This window comes from Hyla sarda, unplaced genomic scaffold, assembly GCF_029499605.1.
Source record: "Hyla sarda isolate aHylSar1 unplaced genomic scaffold, aHylSar1.hap1 scaffold_1755, whole genome shotgun sequence".
In the NCBI taxonomy this organism is placed as follows: Eukaryota; Metazoa; Chordata; class Amphibia; order Anura; family Hylidae; genus Hyla; species Hyla sarda.
The window spans coordinates 1-23,055 of NW_026608399.1; the positions used below are offsets into that span (position 1 = coordinate 1).

Here is a 23,055-nt window from a genome sequence, read left to right on the forward strand (position 1 = left end):
TGTGCTGTGATGTCACTCAATACCACTGACATCACTAGGTGTAAACAACATCTCTCCTTTGCTGTGTATGTGACTATGGAGCTGTTTGGTGATGTCGTCTATTATGGCCTTCATAGAAGCAACAGGAGATTGTTGCATCCATCTAGAACCCTCAGAACTACAGCGCTATGATGTCACTCACTTCCACAGGCCTTGCAGAGTGTAAACAACAACAACCCAGCTTTGTTGTGTATGTAACCATAGGGATTTGTGATGTCACCTAGAACCTTCACAGCAGCGACAGCTTTATGAGGAGCATCAGCACTGCTCTGCCTGAGCAGAACCATCACCGCCATAGGTTGTCAAATAACCCGGATTTAACCCACACAGGTAAGTCCAATGGGGTGCAGGCATGTCCTCTATGCTTACAGCTTCCCGTGGGTGTTGGTTTGATACCGTTTGGGGACAGCCAAGGAGGCATCTGCAGGCAACAAAGGTAGGTGTGTGCTTGTGTGTGTGTTTCCTATGCAGATCCTAAGCCCAGTGTCACATGCAAGTAGGAGGAGTAAGAAGGGTTCCTGGCAAATCCGGGTTATGGATTGCATTTAAAAAGGCCCCGTGGGAGTGCAATGGGCCCCTGTCTTGCTGCTTAGCAATAATGGTATGGGTTTAGGTTCTGCTGTGTGTACTGGTGGTTGACTGCCCCCCAGCCCAGAGTGTGCATGGAAAATTGTCTGGCAGCCTCCCTGACAGCAAGCAGTGATAGTGCCCATGAAGGGGACCTTGTTGGGCCCGCCCCTTTCACGGTTATCGCTTCTCGGCCTTTTGGCTAAGATCAAGTGTAGTATCTGTTCTTATCAGTTTAATATCTGATACGTCCCCTATCTGGGGACCATATATTAAATGGATTTTTGAGAACGGGGGCCGATTTCGAAGCTTGCTTCCGTCGCCCTATGCATTGACCCGATATGGCAGTATCTTCGGGTACAGTGCACCACCCCCTTACAGGGTTAAAAAGAAAGATTCCTACTTTCATTGCTACCTGCTTGCTGGCTAGCCAGCTAGCCAGCCCTGTGGGCCTTGCTGCTGCAGCCAAAAAACAAAAGGTGGTGCTGCTTCTGCTGCTTCTGCTTCTGCTTGTGTCTGGCCCCTGTTGGAGCGTCCAGGCACAGGACTTCTGCTGCTGCTGACTAAATGGCCTCCTTAATTGGATCATTTGAGTAGCCAGCACACCTGTGCAGGTAGGGCATGACATGATAGGCAGCTGCCTTGATAGCGGGTGGGTGCTGAATGTTCCTAATTGACAAAATAAGATTAATGCTTATGAAGAAATATAAAATCTCATCCCTTCCCCAATATCGCGCCACACCCCTACCCCTTAATTCCCTGGTTGAACTTGATGGACATATGTCTTTTTTCGACCGTACTAACTATGTAACTATGTAACATAACATGGGGGGGGGGGGGGGGGTCTCCTGGCTGTTCACACAGGTGTGTCATTGCTGTACATTGACCATGCATTGCTTCTGTGGTATTGCAAAGGCAAAGACAAATGCTTCCAGCCATCCATTGCACTAATGGATTGGTCATCAGCTGGCTGTCTATGTCCCGCATCAATATAGACCAAAGTACAGAGGGTTAGGCTATGCTATTGTGCACCTACCTGATGCATCAGAAGGTGCGAGGCCCTTGCTAAATTCTGTGCACAGACTTTGAGATCTATACTTTAGACTGTATCTAAACCTGCTCCAACATGGACTGACATTCTGGCCTACTTTCAGCCGATGCGACTTGTCTGTCGCTGAACAGTCGCTTTTTATGTATTCAGCACCTATGTATAATGTTGTAAAAATGCTCTAGAAGCTAAAGTCGCAGAAATGTCACACATATTTGGCCTGCAACTTTCTGTGCGACAAATTCAGACAGGAAAAATCAGTATAAATCCTTAGAAAATTATCCCCCAGTGTCTCCATCTGCTGGCGGTATTGAATAAGCATTGCTGCACTGATGGGGTATGCATTAGACGAAAAAAAAGAAGAAAAAGAAGAATAATACGCCCAGAAAAGAGGCGAAAAGGAGAAAAACGTAAAAAAACGTGAAAAAAAAGTAAGAGGAAGAGAAGGGAAAAAAAGGTGGAAATGGGTTTAAAAGTGATTTCGGCGGAGAAATATATATATATATATATATATATATATATATATATATACGCGCACACACACACATATATATAAACGTATTCTCCGTTGAGATATTGCAGCCGCTGCTGTGTCCAGGCCCAGGAGCCTTAGCACTGTGCTGTGATGTCACTCAATACCACTGACATCACTAGGTGTAAACAACATCTCTCCTTTGCTGTGTATGTGACTATGGAGCTGTTTGGTGATGTCGTCTATTATGGCCTTCATAGAAGCAACAGGAGATTGTTGCATCCATCTAGAACCCTCAGAACTACAGTGCTATGATGTCACTCACTTCCACAGGCCTTGCAGAGTGTAAACAACAACAACCCAGCTTTGTTGTGTATGTAACCATAGGGATTTGTGATGTCACCTAGAACCTTCACAGCAGCGACAGCTTTATGAGGAGCATCAGCACTGCTCTGCCTGAGCAGAACCATCACCGCCATAGGTTGTCAAATAACCCGGATTTAACCCACACAGGTAAGTCCAATGGGGTGCAGGCATGTCCTCTATGCTTACAGCTTCCCGTGGGTGTTGGTTTGATACCGTTTGGGGACAGCCAAGGAGGCATCTGCAGGCAACAAAGGTAGGTGTGTGCTTGTGTGTGTGTTTCCTATGCAGATCCTAAGCCCAGTGTCACATGCAAGTAGGAGGAGTAAGAAGGGTTCCTGGCAAATCCGGGTTATGGATTGCATTTAAAAAGGCCCCGTGGGAGTGCAATGGGCCCCTGTCTTGCTGCTTAGCAATAATGGTATGGGTTTAGGTTCTGCTGTGTGTACTGGTGGTTGACTGCCCCCCAGCCCAGAGTGTGCATGGAAAATTGTCTGGCAGCCTCCCTGACAGCAAGCAGTGATAGTGCCCATGAAGGGGACCTTGTTGGGCCCGCCCCTTTCACGGTTATCGCTTCTCGGCCTTTTGGCTAAGATCAAGTGTAGTATCTGTTCTTATCAGTTTAATATCTGATACGTCCCCTATCTGGGGACCATATATTAAATGGATTTTTGAGAACGGGGGCCGATTTCGAAGCTTGCTTCCGTCGCCCTATGCATTGACCCGATATGGCAGTATCTTCGGGTACAGTGCACCACCCCCTTACAGGGTTAAAAAGAAAGATTCCTACTTTCATTGCTACCTGCTTGCTGGCTAGCCAGCTAGCCAGCCCTGTGGGCCTTGCTGCTGCAGCCAAAAAACAAAAGGTGGTGCTGCTGCTGCTGCTTCTGCTGCTTCTGCTTCTGCTTGTGTCTGGCCCCTGTTGGAGCGTCCAGGCACAGGACTTCTGCTGCTGCTGACTAAATGGCCTCCTTAATTGGATCATTTGAGTAGCCAGCACACCTGTGCAGGTAGGGCATGACATGATAGGCAGCTGCCTTGATAGCGGGTGGGTGCTGAATGTTCCTAATTGACAAAATAAGATTAATGCTTATGAAGAAATATAAAATCTCATCCCTTCCCCAATATCGCGCCACACCCCTACCCCTTAATTCCCTGGTTGAACTTGATGGACATATGTCTTTTTTCGACCGTACTAACTATGTAACTATGTAACATAACATGGGGGGGGGGGGGGGGGGTCTCCTGGCTGTTCACACAGGTGTGTCATTGCTGTACATTGACCATGCATTGCTTCTGTGGTATTGCAAAGGCAAAGACAAATGCTTCCAGCCATCCATTGCACTAATGGATTGGTCATCAGCTGGCTGTCTATGTCCCGCATCAATATAGACCAAAGTACAGAGGGTTAGGCTATGCTATTGTGCACCTACCTGATGCATCAGAAGGTGCGAGGCCCTTGCTAAATTCTGTGCACAGACTTTGAGATCTATACTTTAGACTGTATCTAAACCTGCTCCAACATGGACTGACATTCTGGCCTACTTTCAGCCGATGCGACTTGTCTGTCGCTGAACAGTCGCTTTTTATGTATTCAGCACCTATGTATAATGTTGTAAAAATGCTCTAGAAGCTAAAGTCGCAGAAATGTCACACATATTTGGCCTGCAACTTTCTGTGCGACAAATTCAGACAGGAAAAATCAGTATAAATCCTTAGAAAATTATCCCCCAGTGTCTCCATCTGCTGGCGGTATTGAATAAGCATTGCTGCACTGATGGGGTATGCATTAGACGAAAAAAAAGAAGAAAAAGAAGAATAATACGCCCAGAAAAGAGGCGAAAAGGAGAAAAACGTAAAAAAACGTGAAAAAAAAGTAAGAGGAAGAGAAGGGAAAAAAAGGTGGAAATGGGTTTAAAAGTGATTTCGGCGGAGAATATATATATATATATATATATATATATATATATATATATATATATACGCGCACACACACACATATATATAAACGTATTCTCCGTTGAGATATTGCAGCCGCTGCTGTGTCCAGGCCCAGGAGCCTTAGCACTGTGCTGTGATGTCACTCAATACCACTGACATCACTAGGTGTAAACAACATCTCTCCTTTGCTGTGTATGTGACTATGGAGCTGTTTGGTGATGTCGTCTATTATGGCCTTCATAGAAGCAACAGGAGATTGTTGCATCCATCTAGAACCCTCAGAACTACAGTGCTATGATGTCACTCACTTCCACAGGCCTTGCAGAGTGTAAACAACAACAACCCAGCTTTGTTGTGTATGTAACCATAGGGATTTGTGATGTCACCTAGAACCTTCACAGCAGCGACAGCTTTATGAGGAGCATCAGCACTGCTCTGCCTGAGCAGAACCATCACCGCCATAGGTTGTCAAATAACCCGGATTTAACCCACACAGGTAAGTCCAATGGGGTGCAGGCATGTCCTCTATGCTTACAGCTTCCCGTGGGTGTTGGTTTGATACCGTTTGGGGACAGCCAAGGAGGCATCTGCAGGCAACAAAGGTAGGTGTGTGCTTGTGTGTGTGTTTCCTATGCAGATCCTAAGCCCAGTGTCACATGCAAGTAGGAGGAGTAAGAAGGGTTCCTGGCAAATCCGGGTTATGGATTGCATTTAAAAAGGCCCCGTGGGAGTGCAATGGGCCCCTGTCTTGCTGCTTAGCAATAATGGTATGGGTTTAGGTTCTGCTGTGTGTACTGGTGGTTGACTGCCCCCCAGCCCAGAGTGTGCATGGAAAATTGTCTGGCAGCCTCCCTGACAGCAAGCAGTGATAGTGCCCATGAAGGGGACCTTGTTGGGCCCGCCCCTTTCACGGTTATCGCTTCTCGGCCTTTTGGCTAAGATCAAGTGTAGTATCTGTTCTTATCAGTTTAATATCTGATACGTCCCCTATCTGGGGACCATATATTAAATGGATTTTTGAGAACGGGGGCCGATTTCGAAGCTTGCTTCCGTCGCCCTATGCATTGACCCGATATGGCAGTATCTTCGGGTACAGTGCACCACCCCCTTACAGGGTTAAAAAGAAAGATTCCTACTTTCATTGCTACCTGCTTGCTGGCTAGCCAGCTAGCCAGCCCTGTGGGCCTTGCTGCTGCAGCCAAAAAACAAAAGGTGGTGCTGCTGCTGCTGCTTCTGCTGCTTCTGCTTCTGCTTGTGTCTGGCCCCTGTTGGAGCGTCCAGGCACAGGACTTCTGCTGCTGCTGACTAAATGGCCTCCTTAATTGGATCATTTGAGTAGCCAGCACACCTGTGCAGGTAGGGCATGACATGATAGGCAGCTGCCTTGATAGCGGGTGGGTGCTGAATGTTCCTAATTGACAAAATAAGATTAATGCTTATGAAGAAATATAAAATCTCATCCCTTCCCCAATATCGCGCCACACCCCTACCCCTTAATTCCCTGGTTGAACTTGATGGACATATGTCTTTTTTCGACCGTACTAACTATGTAACTATGTAACATAACATGGGGGGGGGGGGGGGGTCTCCTGGCTGTTCACACAGGTGTGTCATTGCTGTACATTGACCATGCATTGCTTCTGTGGTATTGCAAAGGCAAAGACAAATGCTTCCAGCCATCCATTGCACTAATGGATTGGTCATCAGCTGGCTGTCTATGTCCCGCATCAATATAGACCAAAGTACAGAGGGTTAGGCTATGCTATTGTGCACCTACCTGATGCATCAGAAGGTGCGAGGCCCTTGCTAAATTCTGTGCACAGACTTTGAGATCTATACTTTAGACTGTATCTAAACCTGCTCCAACATGGACTGACATTCTGGCCTACTTTCAGCCGATGCGACTTGTCTGTCGCTGAACAGTCGCTTTTTATGTATTCAGCACCTATGTATAATGTTGTAAAAATGCTCTAGAAGCTAAAGTCGCAGAAATGTCACACATATTTGGCCTGCAACTTTCTGTGCGACAAATTCAGACAGGAAAAATCAGTATAAATCCTTAGAAAATTATCCCCCAGTGTCTCCATCTGCTGGCGGTATTGAATAAGCATTGCTGCACTGATGGGGTATGCATTAGACGAAAAAAAAGAAGAAAAAGAAGAATAATACGCCCAGAAAAGAGGCGAAAAGGAGAAAAACGTAAAAAAACGTGAAAAAAAAGTAAGAGGAAGAGAAGGGAAAAAAAGGTGGAAATGGGTTTAAAAGTGATTTCGGCGGAGAAATATATATATATATATATATATATATATATATATATACGCGCACACACACACATATATATAAACGTATTCTCCGTTGAGATATTGCAGCCGCTGCTGTGTCCAGGCCCAGGAGCCTTAGCACTGTGCTGTGATGTCACTCAATACCACTGACATCACTAGGTGTAAACAACATCTCTCCTTTGCTGTGTATGTGACTATGGAGCTGTTTGGTGATGTCGTCTATTATGGCCTTCATAGAAGCAACAGGAGATTGTTGCATCCATCTAGAACCCTCAGAACTACAGTGCTATGATGTCACTCACTTCCACAGGCCTTGCAGAGTGTAAACAACAACAACCCAGCTTTGTTGTGTATGTAACCATAGGGATTTGTGATGTCACCTAGAACCTTCACAGCAGCGACAGCTTTATGAGGAGCATCAGCACTGCTCTGCCTGAGCAGAACCATCACCGCCATAGGTTGTCAAATAACCCGGATTTAACCCACACAGGTAAGTCCAATGGGGTGCAGGCATGTCCTCTATGCTTACAGCTTCCCGTGGGTGTTGGTTTGATACCGTTTGGGGACAGCCAAGGAGGCATCTGCAGGCAACAAAGGTAGGTGTGTGCTTGTGTGTGTGTTTCCTATGCAGATCCTAAGCCCAGTGTCACATGCAAGTAGGAGGAGTAAGAAGGGTTCCTGGCAAATCCGGGTTATGGATTGCATTTAAAAAGGCCCCGTGGGAGTGCAATGGGCCCCTGTCTTGCTGCTTAGCAATAATGGTATGGGTTTAGGTTCTGCTGTGTGTACTGGTGGTTGACTGCCCCCCAGCCCAGAGTGTGCATGGAAAATTGTCTGGCAGCCTCCCTGACAGCAAGCAGTGATAGTGCCCATGAAGGGGACCTTGTTGGGCCCGCCCCTTTCACGGTTATCGCTTCTCGGCCTTTTGGCTAAGATCAAGTGTAGTATCTGTTCTTATCAGTTTAATATCTGATACGTCCCCTATCTGGGGACCATATATTAAATGGATTTTTGAGAACGGGGGCCGATTTCGAAGCTTGCTTCCGTCGCCCTATGCATTGACCCGATATGGCAGTATCTTCGGGTACAGTGCACCACCCCCTTACAGGGTTAAAAAGAAAGATTCCTACTTTCATTGCTACCTGCTTGCTGGCTAGCCAGCTAGCCAGCCCTGTGGGCCTTGCTGCTGCAGCCAAAAAACAAAAGGTGGTGCTGCTGCTGCTGCTTCTGCTGCTTCTGCTTCTGCTTGTGTCTGGCCCCTGTTGGAGCGTCCAGGCACAGGACTTCTGCTGCTGCTGACTAAATGGCCTCCTTAATTGGATCATTTGAGTAGCCAGCACACCTGTGCAGGTAGGGCATGACATGATAGGCAGCTGCCTTGATAGCGGGTGGGTGCTGAATGTTCCTAATTGACAAAATAAGATTAATGCTTATGAAGAAATATAAAATCTCATCCCTTCCCCAATATCGCGCCACACCCCTACCCCTTAATTCCCTGGTTGAACTTGATGGACATATGTCTTTTTTCGACCGTACTAAGTATGTAACTATGTAACATAACATGGGGGGGGGGGGGGTCTCCTGGCTGTTCACACAGGTGTGTCATTGCTGTACATTGACCATGCATTGCTTCTGTGGTATTGCAAAGGCAAAGACAAATGCTTCCAGCCATCCATTGCACTAATGGATTGGTCATCAGCTGGCTGTCTATGTCCCGCATCAATATAGACCAAAGTACAGAGGGTTAGGCTATGCTATTGTGCACCTACCTGATGCATCAGAAGGTGCGAGGCCCTTGCTAAATTCTGTGCACAGACTTTGAGATCTATACTTTAGACTGTATCTAAACCTGCTCCAACATGGACTGACATTCTGGCCTACTTTCAGCCGATGCGACTTGTCTGTCGCTGAACAGTCGCTTTTTATGTATTCAGCACCTATGTATAATGTTGTAAAAATGCTCTAGAAGCTAAAGTCGCAGAAATGTCACACATATTTGGCCTGCAACTTTCTGTGCGACAAATTCAGACAGGAAAAATCAGTATAAATCCTTAGAAAATTATCCCCCAGTGTCTCCATCTGCTGGCGGTATTGAATAAGCATTGCTGCACTGATGGGGTATGCATTAGACGAAAAAAAAGAAGAAAAAGAAGAATAATACGCCCAGAAAAGAGGCGAAAAGGAGAAAAACGTAAAAAAACGTGAAAAAAAAGTAAGAGGAAGAGAAGGGAAAAAAAGGTGGAAATGGGTTTAAAAGTGATTTCGGCGGAGAAATATATATATATATATATATATATATATATATATATATATATATATATATATACGCGCACACACACACATATATATAAACGTATTCTCCGTTGAGATATTGCAGCCGCTGCTGTGTCCAGGCCCAGGAGCCTTAGCACTGTGCTGTGATGTCACTCAATACCACTGACATCACTAGGTGTAAACAACATCTCTCCTTTGCTGTGTATGTGACTATGGAGCTGTTTGGTGATGTCGTCTATTATGGCCTTCATAGAAGCAACAGGAGATTGTTGCATCCATCTAGAACCCTCAGAACTACAGTGCTATGATGTCACTCACTTCCACAGGCCTTGCAGAGTGTAAACAACAACAACCCAGCTTTGTTGTGTATGTAACCATAGGGATTTGTGATGTCACCTAGAACCTTCACAGCAGCGACAGCTTTATGAGGAGCATCAGCACTGCTCTGCCTGAGCAGAACCATCACCGCCATAGGTTGTCAAATAACCCGGATTTAACCCACACAGGTAAGTCCAATGGGGTGCAGGCATGTCCTCTATGCTTACAGCTTCCCGTGGGTGTTGGTTTGATACCGTTTGGGGACAGCCAAGGAGGCATCTGCAGGCAACAAAGGTAGGTGTGTGCTTGTGTGTGTGTTTCCTATGCAGATCCTAAGCCCAGTGTCACATGCAAGTAGGAGGAGTAAGAAGGGTTCCTGGCAAATCCGGGTTATGGATTGCATTTAAAAAGGCCCCGTGGGAGTGCAATGGGCCCCTGTCTTGCTGCTTAGCAATAATGGTATGGGTTTAGGTTCTGCTGTGTGTACTGGTGGTTGACTGCCCCCCAGCCCAGAGTGTGCATGGAAAATTGTCTGGCAGCCTCCCTGACAGCAAGCAGTGATAGTGCCCATGAAGGGGACCTTGTTGGGCCCGCCCCTTTCACGGTTATCGCTTCTCGGCCTTTTGGCTAAGATCAAGTGTAGTATCTGTTCTTATCAGTTTAATATCTGATACGTCCCCTATCTGGGGACCATATATTAAATGGATTTTTGAGAACGGGGGCCGATTTCGAAGCTTGCTTCCGTCGCCCTATGCATTGACCCGATATGGCAGTATCTTCGGGTACAGTGCACCACCCCCTTACAGGGTTAAAAAGAAAGATTCCTACTTTCATTGCTACCTGCTTGCTGGCTAGCCAGCTAGCCAGCCCTGTGGGCCTTGCTGCTGCAGCCAAAAAACAAAAGGTGGTGCTGCTGCTGCTGCTTCTGCTGCTTCTGCTTCTGCTTGTGTCTGGCCCCTGTTGGAGCGTCCAGGCACAGGACTTCTGCTGCTGCTGACTAAATGGCCTCCTTAATTGGATCATTTGAGTAGCCAGCACACCTGTGCAGGTAGGGCATGACATGATAGGCAGCTGCCTTGATAGCGGGTGGGTGCTGAATGTTCCTAATTGACAAAATAAGATTAATGCTTATGAAGAAATATAAAATCTCATCCCTTCCCCAATATCGCGCCACACCCCTACCCCTTAATTCCCTGGTTGAACTTGATGGACATATGTCTTTTTTCGACCGTACTAACTATGTAACTATGTAACATAACATGGGGGGGGGGGGGGGGGGTCTCCTGGCTGTTCACACAGGTGTGTCATTGCTGTACATTGACCATGCATTGCTTCTGTGGTATTGCAAAGGCAAAGACAAATGCTTCCAGCCATCCATTGCACTAATGGATTGGTCATCAGCTGGCTGTCTATGTCCCGCATCAATATAGACCAAAGTACAGAGGGTTAGGCTATGCTATTGTGCACCTACCTGATGCATCAGAAGGTGCGAGGCCCTTGCTAAATTCTGTGCACAGACTTTGAGATCTATACTTTAGACTGTATCTAAACCTGCTCCAACATGGACTGACATTCTGGCCTACTTTCAGCCGATGCGACTTGTCTGTCGCTGAACAGTCGCTTTTTATGTATTCAGCACCTATGTATAATGTTGTAAAATGCTCTAGAAGCTAAAGTCGCAGAAATGTCACACATATTTGGCCTGCAACTTTCTGTGCGACAAATTCAGACAGGAAAAATCAGTATAAATCCTTAGAAAATTATCCCCCAGTGTCTCCATCTGCTGGCGGTATTGAATAAGCATTGCTGCACTGATGGGGTATGCATTAGACGAAAAAAAAGAAGAAAAAGAAGAATAATACGCCCAGAAAAGAGGCGAAAAGGAGAAAAACGTAAAAAAACGTGAAAAAAAAGTAAGAGGAAGAGAAGGGAAAAAAAGGTGGAAATGGGTTTAAAAGTGATTTCGGCGGAGAATATATATATATATATATATATATATATATATATATATATATATATATACGCGCACACACACACATATATATAAACGTATTCTCCGTTGAGATATTGCAGCCGCTGCTGTGTCCAGGCCCAGGAGCCTTAGCACTGTGCTGTGATGTCACTCAATACCACTGACATCACTAGGTGTAAACAACATCTCTCCTTTGCTGTGTATGTGACTATGGAGCTGTTTGGTGATGTCGTCTATTATGGCCTTCATAGAAGCAACAGGAGATTGTTGCATCCATCTAGAACCCTCAGAACTACAGTGCTATGATGTCACTCACTTCCACAGGCCTTGCAGAGTGTAAACAACAACAACCCAGCTTTGTTGTGTATGTAACCATAGGGATTTGTGATGTCACCTAGAACCTTCACAGCAGCGACAGCTTTATGAGGAGCATCAGCACTGCTCTGCCTGAGCAGAACCATCACCGCCATAGGTTGTCAAATAACCCGGATTTAACCCACACAGGTAAGTCCAATGGGGTGCAGGCATGTCCTCTATGCTTACAGCTTCCCGTGGGTGTTGGTTTGATACCGTTTGGGGACAGCCAAGGAGGCATCTGCAGGCAACAAAGGTAGGTGTGTTCTTGTGTGTGTGTTTCCTATGCAGATCCTAAGCCCAGTGTCACATGCAAGTAGGAGGAGTAAGAAGGGTTCCTGGCAAATCCGGGTTATGGATTGCATTTAAAAAGGCCCCGTGGGAGTGCAATGGGCCCCTGTCTTGCTGCTTAGCAATAATGGTATGGGTTTAGGTTCTGCTGTGTGTACTGGTGGTTGACTGCCCCCCAGCCCAGAGTGTGCATGGAAAATTGTCTGGCAGCCTCCCTGACAGCAAGCAGTGATAGTGCCCATGAAGGGGACCTTGTTGGGCCCGCCCCTTTCACGGTTATCGCTTCTCGGCCTTTTGGCTAAGATCAAGTGTAGTATCTGTTCTTATCAGTTTAATATCTGATACGTCCCCTATCTGGGGACCATATATTAAATGGATTTTTGAGAACGGGGGCCGATTTCGAAGCTTGCTTCCGTCGCCCTATGCATTGACCCGATATGGCAGTATCTTCGGGTACAGTGCACCACCCCCTTACAGGGTTAAAAAGAAAGATTCCTACTTTCATTGCTACCTGCTTGCTGGCTAGCCAGCTAGCCAGCCCTGTGGGCCTTGCTGCTGCAGCCAAAAAACAAAAGGTGGTGCTGCTGCTGCTGCTTCTGCTGCTTCTGCTTCTGCTTGTGTCTGGCCCCTGTTGGAGCGTCCAGGCACAGGACTTCTGCTGCTGCTGACTAAATGGCCTCCTTAATTGGATCATTTGAGTAGCCAGCACACCTGTGCAGGTAGGGCATGACATGATAGGCAGCTGCCTTGATAGCGGGTGGGTGCTGAATGTTCCTAATTGACAAAATAAGATTAATGCTTATGAAGAAATATAAAATCTCATCCCTTCCCCAATATCGCGCCACACCCCTACCCCTTAATTCCCTGGTTGAACTTGATGGACATATGTCTTTTTTCGACCGTACTAACTATGTAACTATGTAACATAACATGGGGGGGGGGGGGGGGTCTCCTGGCTGTTCACACAGGTGTGTCATTGCTGTACATTGACCATGCATTGCTTCTGTGGTATTGCAAAGGCAAAGACAAATGCTTCCAGCCATCCATTGCACTAATGGATTGGTCATCAGCTGGCTGTCTATGTCCCGCATCAATATAGACCAAAGTACAGAGGGTTAGGCTATGCTATTGTGCACCTACCTGATGCATCAGAAGGTGCGAGGCCCTTGCTAAATTCTGTGCACAGACTTTGAGATCTATACTTTAGACTGTATCTAAACCTGCTCCAACATGGACTGACATTCTGGCCTACTTTCAGCCGATGCGACTTGTCTGTCGCTGAACAGTCGCTTTTTATGTATTCAGCACCTATGTATAATGTTGTAAAAATGCTCTAGAAGCTAAAGTCGCAGAAATGTCACACATATTTGGCCTGCAACTTTCTGTGCGACAAATTCAGACAGGAAAAATCAGTATAAATCCTTAGAAAATTATCCCCCAGTGTCTCCATCTGCTGGCGGTATTGAATAAGCATTGCTGCACTGATGGGGTATGCATTAGACGAAAAAAAAGAAGAAAAAGAAGAATAATACGCCCAGAAAAGAGGCGAAAAGGAGAAAAACGTAAAAAAACGTGAAAAAAAAGTAAGAGGAAGAGAAGGGAAAAAAAGGTGGAAATGGGTTTAAAAGTGATTTCGGCGGAGAAATATATATATATATATATATATATATATATATATATATATATATACGCGCACACACACACATATATATAAACGTATTCTCCGTTGAGATATTGCAGCCGCTGCTGTGTCCAGGCCCAGGAGCCTTAGCACTGTGCTGTGATGTCACTCAATACCACTGACATCACTAGGTGTAAACAACATCTCTCCTTTGCTGTGTATGTGACTATGGAGCTGTTTGGTGATGTCGTCTATTATGGCCTTCATAGAAGCAACAGGAGATTGTTGCATCCATCTAGAACCCTCAGAACTACAGTGCTATGATGTCACTCACTTCCACAGGCCTTGCAGAGTGTAAACAACAACAACCCAGCTTTGTTGTGTATGTAACCATAGGGATTTGTGATGTCACCTAGAACCTTCACAGCAGCGACAGCTTTATGAGGAGCATCAGCACTGCTCTGCCTGAGCAGAACCATCACCGCCATAGGTTGTCAAATAACCCGGATTTAACCCACACAGGTAAGTCCAATGGGGTGCAGGCATGTCCTCTATGCTTACAGCTTCCCGTGGGTGTTGGTTTGATACCGTTTGGGGACAGCCAAGGAGGCATCTGCAGGCAACAAAGGTAGGTGTGTGCTTGTGTGTGTGTTTCCTATGCAGATCCTAAGCCCAGTGTCACATGCAAGTAGGAGGAGTAAGAAGGGTTCCTGGCAAATCCGGGTTATGGATTGCATTTAAAAAGGCCCCGTGGGAGTGCAATGGGCCCCTGTCTTGCTGCTTAGCAATAATGGTATGGGTTTAGGTTCTGCTGTGTGTACTGGTGGTTGACTGCCCCCCAGCCCAGAGTGTGCATGGAAAATTGTCTGGCAGCCTCCCTGACAGCAAGCAGTGATAGTGCCCATGAAGGGGACCTTGTTGGGCCCGCCCCTTTCACGGTTATCGCTTCTCGGCCTTTTGGCTAAGATCAAGTGTAGTATCTGTTCTTATCAGTTTAATATCTGATACGTCCCCTATCTGGGGACCATATATTAAATGGATTTTTGAGAACGGGGGCCGATTTCGAAGCTTGCTTCTGTCGCCCTATGCATTGACCCGATATGGCAGTATCTTCGGGTACAGTGCACCACCCCCTTACAGGGTTAAAAAGAAAGATTCCTACTTTCATTGCTACCTGCTTGCTGGCTAGCCAGCTAGCCAGCCCTGTGGGCCTTGCTGCTGCAGCCAAAAAACAAAAGGTGGTGCTGCTGCTGCTGCTTCTGCTGCTTCTGCTTCTGCTTGTGTCTGGCCCCTGTTGGAGCGTCCAGGCACAGGACTTCTGCTGCTGCTGACTAAATGGCCTCCTTAATTGGATCATTTGAGTAGCCAGCACACCTGTGCAGGTAGGGCATGACATGATAGGCAGCTGCCTTGATAGCGGGTGGGTGCTGAATGTTCCTAATTGACAAAATAAGATTAATGCTTATGAAGAAATATAAAATCTCATCCCTTCCCCAATATCGCGCCACACCCCTACCCCTTAATTCCCTGGTTGAACTTGATGGACATATGTCTTTTTTCGACCGTACTAACTATGTAACTATGTAACATAACATGGGGGGGGGGGGGGGGGGGTCTCCTGGCTGTTCACACAGGTGTGTCATTGCTGTACATTGACCATGCATTGCTTCTGTGGTATTGCAAAGGCAAAGACAAATGCTTCCAGCCATCCATTGCACTAATGGATTGGTCATCAGCTGGCTGTCTATGTCCCGCATCAATATAGACCAAAGTACAGAGGGTTAGGCTATGCTATTGTGCACCTACCTGATGCATCAGAAGGTGCGAGGCCCTTGCTAAATTCTGTGCACAGACTTTGAGATCTATACTTTAGACTGTATCTAAACCTGCTCCAACATGGACTGACATTCTGGCCTACTTTCAGCCGATGCGACTTGTCTGTCGCTGAACAGTCGCTTTTTATGTATTCAGCACCTATGTATAATGTTGTAAAAATGCTCTAGAAGCTAAAGTCGCAGAAATGTCACACATATTTGGCCTGCAACTTTCTGTGCGACAAATTCAGACAGGAAAAATCAGTATAAATCCTTAGAAAATTATCCCCCAGTGTCTCCATCTGCTGGCGGTATTGAATAAGCATTGCTGCACTGATGGGGTATGCATTAGACGAAAAAAAAGAAGAAAAAGAAGAATAATACGCCCAGAAAAGAGGCGAAAAGGAGAAAAACGTAAAAAAACGTGAAAAAAAAGTAAGAGGAAGAGAAGGGAAAAAAAGGTGGAAATGGGTTTAAAAGTGATTTCGGCGGAGAAATATATATATATATATATATATATATATATATATATACGCGCACACACACACATATATATAAACGTATTCTCCGTTGAGATATTGCAGCCGCTGCTGTGTCCAGGCCCAGGAGCCTTAGCACTGTGCTGTGATGTCACTCAATACCACTGACATCACTAGGTGTAAACAACATCTCTCCTTTGCTGTGTATGTGACTATGGAGCTGTTTGGTGATGTCGTCTATTATGGCCTTCATAGAAGCAACAGGAGATTGTTGCATCCATCTAGAACCCTCAGAACTACAGTGCTATGATGTCACTCACTTCCACAGGCCTTGCAGAGTGTAAACAACAACAACCCAGCTTTGTTGTGTATGTAACCATAGGGATTTGTGATGTCACCTAGAACCTTCACAGCAGCGACAGCTTTATGAGGAGCATCAGCACTGCTCTGCCTGAGCAGAACCATCACCGCCATAGGTTGTCAAATAACCCGGATTTAACCCACACAGGTAAGTCCAATGGGGTGCAGGCATGTCCTCTATGCTTACAGCTTCCCGTGGGTGTTGGTTTGATACCGTTTGGGGACAGCCAAGGAGGCATCTGCAGGCAACAAAGGTAGGTGTGTGCTTGTGTGTGTGTTTCCTATGCAGATCCTAAGCCCAGTGTCACATGCAAGTAGGAGGAGTAAGAAGGGTTCCTGGCAAATCCGGGTTATGGATTGCATTTAAAAAGGCCCCGTGGGAGTGCAATGGGCCCCTGTCTTGCTGCTTAGCAATAATGGTATGGGTTTAGGTTCTGCTGTGTGTACTGGTGGTTGACTGCCCCCCAGCCCAGAGTGTGCATGGAAAATTGTCTGGCAGCCTCCCTGACAGCAAGCAGTGATAGTGCCCATGAAGGGGACCTTGTTGGGCCCGCCCCTTTCACGGTTATCGCTTCTCGGCCTTTTGGCTAAGATCAAGTGTAGTATCTGTTCTTATCAGTTTAATATCTGATACGTCCCCTATCTGGGGACCATATATTAAATGGATTTTTGAGAACGGGGGCCGATTTCGAAGCTTGCTTCCGTCGCCCTATGCATTGACCCGATATGGCAGTATCTTCGGGTACAGTGCACCACCCCCTTACAGGGTTAAAAAGAAAGATTCCTACTTTCATTGCTACCTGCTTGCTGGCTAGCCAGCTAGCCAGCCCTGTGGGCCTTGCTGCTGCAGCCAAAAAACAAAAGGTGGTGCTGCTGCTGCTGCTTCTGCTGCTTCTGCTTCTGCTTGTGTCTGGCCCCTGTTGGAGCGTCCAGGCACAGGACTTCTGCTGCTGCTGACTAAATGGCCTCCTTAATTGGATCATTTGAGTAGCCAGCACACCTGTGCAGGTAGGGCATGACATGATAGGGCTGCCTTGATAGCGGGTGGGTGCTGAATGTTCCTAATTGACAAAATAAGATTAATGCTTATGAAGAAATATAAAATCTCATCCCTTCCCCAATATCGCGCCACACCCCTACCCCTTAATTCCCTGGTTGAACTTGATGGACATATGTCTTTTTTCGACCGTACTAACTATGTAACTATGTAACATAACATGGGGGGGGGGGGGGGGTCTCCTGGCTGTTCACACAGGTGTGTCATTGCTGTACATTGACCATGCATTGCTTCTGTGGTATTGCAAAGGCAAAGACAAATGCTTCCAGCCATCCATTGCACTAATGGATTGGTCATCAGCTGGCTGTCTATGTCCCGCATCAATATAGACCAAAGTACAGAGGGTTAGGCTATGCTATTGTGCACCTACCTGATGCATCAGAAGGTGCGAGGCCCTTGCTAAATTCTGTGCACAGACTTTGAGATCTATACTTTAGACTGTATCTAAACCTGCTCCAACATGGACTGACATTCTGGCCTACTTTCAGCCGATGCGACTTGTCTGTCGCTGAACAGTCGCTTTTTATGTATTCAGCACCTATGTATAATGTTGTAAAAATGCTCTAGAAGCTAAAGTCGCAGAAATGTCACACATATTTGGCCTGCAACTTTCTGTGCGACAAATTCAGACAGGAAAAATCAGTATAAATCCTTAGAAAATTATCCCCCAGTGTCTCCATCTGCTGGCGGTATTGAATAAGCATTGCTGCACTGATGGGGTATGCATTAGACGAAAAAAAAGAAGAAAAAGAAGAATAATACGCCCAGAAAAGAGGCGAAAAGGAGAAAAACGTAAAAAAACGTGAAAAAAAAGTAAGAGGAAGAGAAGGGAAAAAAAGGTGGAAATGGGTTTAAAAGTGATTTCGGCGGAGAAATATATATATATATATATATATATATATATATATATATATATATATACGCGCACACACACACATATATATAAACGTATTCTCCGTTGAGATATTGCAGCCGCTGCTGTGTCCAGGCCCAGGAGCCTTAGCACTGTGCTGTGATGTCACTCAATACCACTGACATCACTAGGTGTAAACAACATCTCTCCTTTGCTGTGTATGTGACTATGGAGCTGTTTGGTGATGTCGTCTATTACGGCCTTCATAGAAGCAACAGGAGATTGTTGCATCCATCTAGAACCCTCAGAACTACAGTGCTATGATGTCACTCACTTCCACAGGCCTTGCAGAGTGTAAACAACAACAACCCAGCTTTGTTGTGTATGTAACCATAGGGATTTGTGATGTCACCTAGAACCTTCACAGCAGCGACAGCTTTATGAGGAGCATCAGCACTGCTCTGCCTGAGCAGAACCATCACCGCCATAGGTTGTCAAATAACCCGGATTTAACCCACACAGGTAAGTCCAATGGGGTGCAGGCATGTCCTCTATGCTTACAGCTTCCCGTGGGTGTTGGTTTGATACCGTTTGGGGACAGCCAAGGAGGCATCTGCAGGCAACAAAGGTAGGTGTGTGCTTGTGTGTGTGTTTCCTATGCAGATCCTAAGCCCAGTGTCACATGCAAGTAGGAGGAGTAAGAAGGGTTCCTGGCAAATCCGGGTTATGGATTGCATTTAAAAAGGCCCCGTGGGAGTGCAATGGGCCCCTGTCTTGCTGCTTAGCAATAATGGTATGGGTTTAGGTTCTGCTGTGTGTACTGGTGGTTGACTGCCCCCCAGCCCAGAGTGTGCATGGAAAATTGTCTGGCAGCCTCCCTGACAGCAAGCAGTGATAGTGCCCATGAAGGGGACCTTGTTGGGCCCGCCCCTTTCACGGTTATCGCTTCTCGGCCTTTTGGCTAAGATCAAGTGTAGTATCTGTTCTTATCAGTTTAATATCTGATACGTCCCCTATCTGGGGACCATATATTAAATGGATTTTTGAGAACGGGGGCCGATTTCGAAGCTTGCTTCCGTCGCCCTATGCATTGACCCGATATGGCAGTATCTTCGGGTACAGTGCACCACCCCCTTACAGGGTTAAAAAGAAAGATTCCTACTTTCATTGCTACCTGCTTGCTGGCTAGCCAGCTAGCCAGCCCTGTGGGCCTTGCTGCTGCAGCCAAAAAACAAAAGGTGGTGCTGCTGCTGCTGCTTCTGCTGCTTCTGCTTCTGCTTGTGTCTGGCCCCTGTTGGAGCGTCCAGGCACAGGACTTCTGCTGCTGCTGACTAAATGGCCTCCTTAATTGGATCATTTGAGTAGCCAGCACACCTGTGCAGGTAGGGCATGACATGATAGGCAGCTGCCTTGATAGCGGGTGGGTGCTGAATGTTCCTAATTGACAAAATAAGATTAATGCTTATGAAGAAATATAAAATCTCATCCCTTCCCCAATATCGCGCCACACCCCTACCCCTTAATTCCCTGGTTGAACTTGATGGACATATGTCTTTTTTCGACCGTACTAACTATGTAACTATGTAACATAACATGGGGGGGGGGGGGGGGTCTCCTGGCTGTTCACACAGGTGTGTCATTGCTGTACATTGACCATGCATTGCTTCTGTGGTATTGCAAAGGCAAAGACAAATGCTTCCAGCCATCCATTGCACTAATGGATTGGTCATCAGCTGGCTGTCTATGTCCCGCATCAATATAGACCAAAGTACAGAGGGTTAGGCTATGCTATTGTGCACCTACCTGATGCATCAGAAGGTGCGAGGCCCTTGCTAAATTCTGGGCACAGACTTTGAGATCTATACTTTAGACTGTATCTAAACCTGCTCCAACATGGACTGACATTCTGGCCTACTTTCAGCCGATGCGACTTGTCTGTCGCTGAACAGTCGCTTTTTATGTATTCAGCACCTATGTATAATGTTGTAAAAATGCTCTAGAAGCTAAAGTCGCAGAAATGTCACACATATTTGGCCTGCAACTTTCTGTGCGACAAATTCAGACAGGAAAAATCAGTATAAATCCTTAGAAAATTATCCCCCAGTGTCTCCATCTGCTGGCGGTATTGAATAAGCATTGCTGCACTGATGGGGTATGCATTAGACGAAAAAAAAGAAGAAAAAGAAGAATAATACGCCCAGAAAAGAGGCGAAAAGGAGAAAAACGTAAAAAAACGTGAAAAAAAAGTAAGAGGAAGAGAAGGGAAAAAAAGGTGGAAATGGGTTTAAAAGTGATTTCGGCGGAGAAATATATATATATATATATATATATATATATATATATATATATATATACGCGCACACACACACATATATATAAACGTATTCTCCGTTGAGATATTGCAGCCGCTGCTGTGTCCAGGCCCAGGAGCCTTAGCACTGTGCTGTGATGTCACTCAATACCACTGACATCACTAGGTGTAAACAACATCTCTCCTTTGCTGTGTATGTGACTATGGAGCTGTTTGGTGATGTCGTCTATTATGGCCTTCATAGAAGCAACAGGAGATTGTTGCATCCATCTAGAACCCTCAGAACTACAGTGCTATGATGTCACTCACTTCCACAGGCCTTGCAGAGTGTAAACAACAACAACCCAGCTTTGTTGTGTATGTAACCATAGGGATTTGTGATGTCACCTAGAACCTTCACAGCAGCGACAGCTTTATGAGGAGCATCAGCACTGCTCTGCCTGAGCAGAACCATCACCGCCATAGGTTGTCAAATAACCCGGATTTAACCCACACAGGTAAGTCCAATGGGGTGCAGGCATGTCCTCTATGCTTACAGCTTCCCGTGGGTGTTGGTTTGATACCGTTTGGGGACAGCCAAGGAGGCATCTGCAGGCAACAAAGGTAGGTGTGTGCTTGTGTGTGTGTTTCCTATGCAGATCCTAAGCCCAGTGTCACATGCAAGTAGGAGGAGTAAGAAGGGTTCCTGGCAAATCCGGGTTATGGATTGCATTTAAAAAGGCCCCGTGGGAGTGCAATGGGCCCCTGTCTTGCTGCTTAGCAATAATGGTATGGGTTTAGGTTCTGCTGTGTGTACTGGTGGTTGACTGCCCCCCAGCCCAGAGTGTGCATGGAAAATTGTCTGGCAGCCTCCCTGACAGCAAGCAGTGATAGTGCCCATGAAGGGGACCTTGTTGGGCCCGCCCCTTTCACGGTTATCGCTTCTCGGCCTTTTGGCTAAGATCAAGTGTAGTATCTGTTCTTATCAGTTTAATATCTGATACGTCCCCTATCTGGGGACCATATATTAAATGGATTTTTGAGAACGGGGGCCGATTTCGAAGCTTGCTTCCGTCGCCCTATGCATTGACCCGATATGGCAGTATCTTCGGGTACAGTGCACCACCCCCTTACAGGGTTAAAAAGAAAGATTCCTACTTTCATTGCTACCTGCTTGCTGGCTAGCCAGCTAGCCAGCCCTGTGGGCCTTGCTGCTGCAGCCAAAAAACAAAAGGTGGTGCTGCTGCTGCTGCTTCTGCTGCTTCTGCTTCTGCTTGTGTCTGGCCCCTGTTGGAGCGTCCAGGCACAGGACTTCTGCTGCTGCTGACTAAATGGCCTCCTTAATTGGATCATTTGAGTAGCCAGCACACCTGTGCAGGTAGGGCATGACATGATAGGCAGCTGCCTTGATAGCGGGTGGGTGCTGAATGTTCCTAATTGACAAAATAAGATTAATGCTTATGAAGAAATATAAAATCTCATCCCTTCCCCAATATCGCGCCACACCCCTACCCCTTAATTCCCTGGTTGAACTTGATGGACATATGTCTTTTTTCGACCGTACTAACTATGTAACTATGTAACATAACATGGGGGGGGGGGGGGGGGGTCTCCTGGCTGTTCACACAGGTGTGTCATTGCTGTACATTGACCATGCATTGCTTCTGTGGTATTGCAAAGGCAAAGACAAATGCTTCCAGCCATCCATTGCACTAATGGATTGGTCATCAGCTGGCTGTCTATGTCCCGCATCAATATAGACCAAAGTACAGAGGGTTAGGCTATGCTATTGTGCACCTACCTGATGCATCAGAAGGTGCGAGGCCCTTGCTAAATTCTGTGCACAGACTTTGAGATCTATACTTTAGACTGTATCTAAACCTGCTCCAACATGGACTGACATTCTGGCCTACTTTCAGCCGATGCGACTTGTCTGTCGCTGAACAGTCGCTTTTTATGTATTCAGCACCTATGTATAATGTTGTAAAAATGCTCTAGAAGCTAAAGTCGCAGAAATGTCACACATATTTGGCCTGCAACTTTCTGTGCGACAAATTCAGACAGGAAAAATCAGTATAAATCCTTAGAAAATTATCCCCCAGTGTCTCCATCTGCTGGCGGTATTGAATAAGCATTGCTGCACTGATGGGGTATGCATTAGACGAAAAAAAAGAAGAAAAAGAAGAATAATACGCCCAGAAAAGAGGCGAAAAGGAGAAAAACGTAAAAAAACGTGAAAAAAAAGTAAGAGGAAGAGAAGGGAAAAAAAGGTGGAAATGGGTTTAAAAGTGATTTCGGCGGAGAAATATATATATATATATATATATATATATATATATATATATATATATATATATACGCGCACACACACACATATATATAAACGTATTCTCCGTTGAGATATTGCAGCCGCTGCTGTGTCCAGGCCCAGGAGCCTTAGCACTGTGCTGTGATGTCACTCAATACCACTGACATCACTAGGTGTAAACAACATCTCTCCTTTGCTGTGTATGTGACTATGGAGCTGTTTGGTGATGTCGTCTATTATGGCCTTCATAGAAGCAACAGGAGATTGTTGCATCCATCTAGAACCCTCAGAACTACAGTGCTATGATGTCACTCACTTCCACAGGCCTTGCAGAGTGTAAACAACAACAACC

At 46.1% G+C, this 23,055-nt stretch overlaps 10 non-coding genes across 10 annotated transcripts; all 10 read left to right on the top strand.

The window, feature by feature from the left end:
• Positions 1-788: 788 nt before the first annotated feature.
• On the top strand, positions 789-979 carry LOC130313372 (U2 spliceosomal RNA). Its single transcript, XR_008861304.1, has one exon. It is a non-coding gene; the product is annotated as a U2 spliceosomal RNA (small nuclear RNA).
• Positions 980-3,058: 2,079 nt separating this feature from the next.
• Positions 3,059-3,249, top strand: LOC130313379 (U2 spliceosomal RNA). Its single transcript, XR_008861311.1, has one exon. It is a non-coding gene; the product is annotated as a U2 spliceosomal RNA (small nuclear RNA).
• Positions 3,250-5,345: 2,096 nt separating this feature from the next.
• On the top strand, positions 5,346-5,536 carry LOC130313380 (U2 spliceosomal RNA). Its single transcript, XR_008861312.1, has one exon. It is a non-coding gene; the product is annotated as a U2 spliceosomal RNA (small nuclear RNA).
• A 2,085-nt stretch (positions 5,537-7,621) lies between these two features.
• On the top strand, positions 7,622-7,812 carry LOC130313349 (U2 spliceosomal RNA). Its single transcript, XR_008861283.1, has one exon. It is a non-coding gene; the product is annotated as a U2 spliceosomal RNA (small nuclear RNA).
• A 2,099-nt stretch (positions 7,813-9,911) lies between these two features.
• On the top strand, positions 9,912-10,102 carry LOC130313350 (U2 spliceosomal RNA). Its single transcript, XR_008861284.1, has one exon. It is a non-coding gene; the product is annotated as a U2 spliceosomal RNA (small nuclear RNA).
• A 2,097-nt stretch (positions 10,103-12,199) lies between these two features.
• LOC130313351 (U2 spliceosomal RNA) lies at positions 12,200-12,390 on the top strand. Its single transcript, XR_008861285.1, has one exon. It is a non-coding gene; the product is annotated as a U2 spliceosomal RNA (small nuclear RNA).
• A 2,093-nt stretch (positions 12,391-14,483) lies between these two features.
• LOC130313347 (U2 spliceosomal RNA) lies at positions 14,484-14,674 on the top strand. The gene has a single exon (XR_008861282.1). It is a non-coding gene; the product is annotated as a U2 spliceosomal RNA (small nuclear RNA).
• Positions 14,675-16,762: 2,088 nt separating this feature from the next.
• LOC130313352 (U2 spliceosomal RNA) lies at positions 16,763-16,953 on the top strand. Its single transcript, XR_008861286.1, has one exon. It is a non-coding gene; the product is annotated as a U2 spliceosomal RNA (small nuclear RNA).
• Positions 16,954-19,046: 2,093 nt separating this feature from the next.
• On the top strand, positions 19,047-19,237 carry LOC130313353 (U2 spliceosomal RNA). Its single transcript, XR_008861287.1, has one exon. It is a non-coding gene; the product is annotated as a U2 spliceosomal RNA (small nuclear RNA).
• A 2,095-nt stretch (positions 19,238-21,332) lies between these two features.
• LOC130313354 (U2 spliceosomal RNA) lies at positions 21,333-21,523 on the top strand. The gene has a single exon (XR_008861288.1). It is a non-coding gene; the product is annotated as a U2 spliceosomal RNA (small nuclear RNA).
• The last annotated feature ends 1,532 nt before the right edge of the window (positions 21,524-23,055 follow it).